Raw genomic sequence first — 4,318 nt, forward strand, 5'->3', positions numbered from 1 at the left:
GAGTTGTTCACTTCAGCATTTGCTAGCGGCCTAGTTTGGGTTCTTTCCCAACTGGCTGGTTTTCCGTGGCCGAAGCCTAGGCCAAAGGCATCCAGGAGCCAAGCCCCTAAGGAGCTGCTAACTTTCGTCTCCAAAAGCCTTTCAGCAATACCGCCTTTAGCACATTATGGGTCCAGCTATCCCAATTTCCCTAAAATGTTCCCGGAGCGACTGACCAATTGCATCTGCCCGTCATAGGTTCGAGAGCCCTCTCCAGCCAGCGTTCGCCTTTGAAAGCCATTGTGAGGCCACTCCAAGCAGTGGTCTGGCCTTTGGAGGTTGGTGAATTACTCGTGCGAGTAGTTCCCCGTGTGGGCCCTGGACGGGCACCCAAGCCAGTGGCCAATGCTTGCTGTCTAGAAAACAGTCTGGGCCCAGTTTGCCGGCAAAGACTGGGGTCCCTGACTCCTCCCTCCAGCAGGAGCACCTGCTCGAGGCCACAGTTTGACGGCCCCCTAGAGGTGTGCGCTGAAACCGTGTGACTGACCCTGAGGCATCGAGCTCCCAGTCATTTTTTGTTGTGTTTTCTAGATGAGATTCAGTAGTTCCGAGACACAGGGACAAGGGGGAATAGGAGGTTCGGGTTCAGGAGGAGAGGACCTCAGACACACCCAAGTGTTGACTGCACTTGCTAACTGCCCGTCAACTGTCTCCCAGGCTTCCCAGACCCGTGTCCCAAGTGCCAAGTGCTGTGTGTGTTGGGAACCGGGCCACTGGGCACAGAACTGCCCTACCCAGAATAGGCCCGCCCAAGGGCCATGCTATCCCAGCAAGCAAGTTGGCCACCAAAGTGTCCCTTGTCCTATGGCAGGTAGCCCAGAGGGAGGGCGCCCTCAGGCCAGGTGAGCATCTGCTCATTGAAGATTAGCCAGCGAAGCAGCAGGAGAACTGTAGCGCGTCTGGTGGCAGCGAGGTCAGTGGACGTCCTCCTAGAGACTGGGCTGCCTCTCCTGTCCTCACCTTCTTCCCTGGACCCTGGGCACCATTCACAGGTGAAACCGTGGAAGCTGTTGCACCTAGACTGCTCAGAGGTGGAGCATACAGACCAGCACCCCTGAAAATGGTTGGGGGTGTTTCTCTGCCACCCAGGACAGATAAGGGCTCCACAGAAAGCCTACCTCAGACCCATCACAGCCTGTAAGCCAGTGAATGCTTTTACCCCGTTCCTGGGTTTACAGTGAACAGACACCATGCCTGTCAGTCCTGAGTCCCTCTTTCTAAACTTCCCGTGACAGGAACCCACACCTCCAGGGGCACTGCCATCTCACAGCCTTACCCCTGTCTCACCTAAACTCCACCTGTTTGTTTCTTCCCGAAGTTCTCAGGGTATCAATGTCTCCGAACCAAGTGTGCCAGCTTCAGGACCACCAGCCCCTGGACCACCCCAACTTTGTCTCTTGTGGGTCCTGAGCGGACAACCTCTTCCAAAAGAGTAGGATGGGTGTGGACCCAAAGCTCCACTCCGTGCCCCTTGTTGCCAGCAGGAAGCAGCTAGAGATGTCGTCTCCCAGTACCCCAAAGATTTGGGTCCATACCTCTTCAGGGGGGAAATGTTAGGTAGCTAGCATTGGGCCTGGGGTGTCCATTATGCATGCTCAGAGGTTTGAGCTTCCGGCCAGGAAGGGGTGGTACACCTAGGTGGGCATTACACCTGGATTGGCCCATCTGGGCCAGGTGCATTTAATTCAGCTAATGAGGTTAACCAGTACCATCGACCACACCTCCCAACGGGAGCTCTGAAAAGCCAGTTTGTTCTGGTGCCCTCTCCCAGCAGAGCCGACACGCAGTGCAGTGTGTCTGGGCGTCAGCCTGAGTGGCCGGGCCTTGGTCCTGAGCATTTGTGCCGTTTCTGTCCTCTAGAAACTCACTTGGATCACAAACCAGGCTTCAGTATGACTTCTTTCTCGCGAGAAGCAAAGGACCGAGGTATCTCTCCCACGAGAGAGACCTCCCAGTATCTTGTAAGCAACCCCATGGCACAATCCCAGCTAGTGGCAATGGGCTCCTATCCGACACAGTGTGAGTAGTGACAGTGTGCACGCATACCCCAGCCCACTCATATTCTGTCCGTCTTCACTGCACTGTATCAGACCTAAGCCAGGAGCAGGGGCTGCTTCCTACTGAGAGGGGGCAAGACACTCCCAAAGTGCCCTTCAGGGGAGAGGGAGTGGCACACATTCTATCATGGGAGCTCCTCCGTAGCTCCTTGGCGTATCTTCCTGCCGGCTCCTGCCCTCAGGTGTCGGCCTCCGGCTGACTCTCACCCTGCTCTGGGATGTTCCCTAAGTGTGGGGGAGTCTGAGGCTACCTCCATCTCCTTGCCTCACAAATCCCCGTCCTGCATCTCCAAGTCAAACCCTCCTCTGGTCAGCAAAGGAACTTAAAACCAAACACAGAGAACAATGGACACTGCAATGGGACTGATTCTGACTCCGTGACCTTAGAGGACAGGGTAGAACTGCCTTCGTAGGTTCCACGTTCTGGTCACTCTTTATAGGAGTAAAAAGCCTGATCCTTCCCCCCATGGTGCTGCTGGTGGTTTCAAATTCCTGACCCTGTGGTTAGTAGCTCAATGCACAACCCAGTATGCTGCCAGGAAAGGGGTGTGTGTGTGTTGGTGTGTGTGTTTGGGGGTGTGTGTGTGTGTCATCGATTTCAAAGAAAATGGTTTTGGCTGGCTTTGGGGAGAAGGGCCTTTGAAGGTCTCGGTGTGGTCGTTTCCCCCGTTAAGTCTATATCTTTAAATGCCTGTGTGGAGAGGAGAATGGGTGGGAGGTGGGGAGCAGGGATTGAGATTGAGGAGCCTTGAAGGTTGTTCCACATGGAACCCTTTTGTGACTGTTTTGACTCGCTTCCCTTCCTCTCCCTTTCCGCAGTCTGCCCATCTTCTGTCCCACTTCACCATTCCAGCCGACTTCATTGGCAATTTATCTTTCCCTTGAGTCAGGCTCACTCCTGAATCAGCTTCTAGGCACCACACCCAACTACCTCAGCTCTCCTCCTGGAGGGAGGTTTTCAGGCCTGTTCTGAGTCCAGCCCTCCTTGTTTGGATCCCATTCCGAAATCCCATTCTTTGCCCCAGGACAGCCTTCACTGCGTCCTTGCTGTGGATTCATGTCCTTAGAAAATGATCGGCAGATTGTCTTTTTTTTCTGACCCTGAGTTTCCCCCATCTCTATGATCTCCACGGAGCCACCCCCCAGCCTATTCCCATGTGAACACTGAGGTTCAAAAGAAAGCTGGGTCGGGGCTGGTGCACAGGACACCCTTACTGAGAAGCCTCGTGTCTGCGACTGAGAAGCCTCGTGTCTGCGGCTGCAAGCAGAGCAGGCTACAGGAACGGCCCGGCTCCTGGCTGGAGTAAGGCACAAAGGGCAGGACTTGGCAGGTGTGCACCATCCCAAGGTAAATCTGCATCACATTCATACCTTCAGTGCTGAGAGAATCAGCGACCGAGGGGCCTAATGAAGAGGCCTGCCATCGCAAGTACTTCTCCTTAGGTCTCCTTTTGCCAGTCACGCAAGTCCTTTGTACTAGAGAAAGCTCTCTTCGCAAATCCTGGCAGGAAGACCACTGCCCCTGGAAGCAGGTGCTCTGCACCTTCTGCTTGTGCCTCCAGGCCTCTCTGTTCTGTTCCGGTCAGCCAGTGAGAGTCATCAGCAGTGGGAGGTGAGGAAGCGAGGGAGGTGATTCTGCCCTGCAGTCTTGTAGCATTCCTCTGCCGCAGCTCTTAGTGCATGGCTCTGTCTGGTTTCTGCTAACTGCTCCCTCCTCTTCCGCCCAGGGATGGTGACAGCACTGCTGTTTTCCAGTCCCAGAGGATTGCACCATCATTGCTGCTTTCTCCACGCCCCGCCCACAGCTGACAACCCTCTTCACAGGACACTGGCTTCGATTATCTGCTTATCTGCTTGCTCCCAGGACCCTAATGTGGGAAGATGGGAAGGGTGGTTCGGTAAAGGTAAGGCAAAAGAGAATACAAATATTGAGTTGTCTTAGAATCAGAGAAATGGGGTTTTGAAGCCAAGTGGCAATCTTGCCAAGTTATATAACTTTTCTAAATACCAATTTCCCCAGACTTACTATGGTGATAATATCTACCTGGTGTAGTCGTGAAGGTGAGATAACACCTAAGAAAGCAATAGCACGGGTCTGGCACATAGCAGGTATGGGGGGAGGGCCAACCCCACCACCACTAATCACGAATCGCGGCCAGTAGGCGCAATTGTACAGCGATAATAAGTAACGATTATAGTAAAGTCATAGAGAGCATGAGAGA

Source organism: Echinops telfairi, unplaced genomic scaffold (genome assembly GCF_000313985.2).
Source record: "Echinops telfairi isolate 266 unplaced genomic scaffold, ASM31398v2 ScPeMD7_18;HRSCAF=68, whole genome shotgun sequence".
NCBI classification, from domain to species: domain Eukaryota; kingdom Metazoa; phylum Chordata; class Mammalia; order Afrosoricida; family Tenrecidae; genus Echinops; species Echinops telfairi.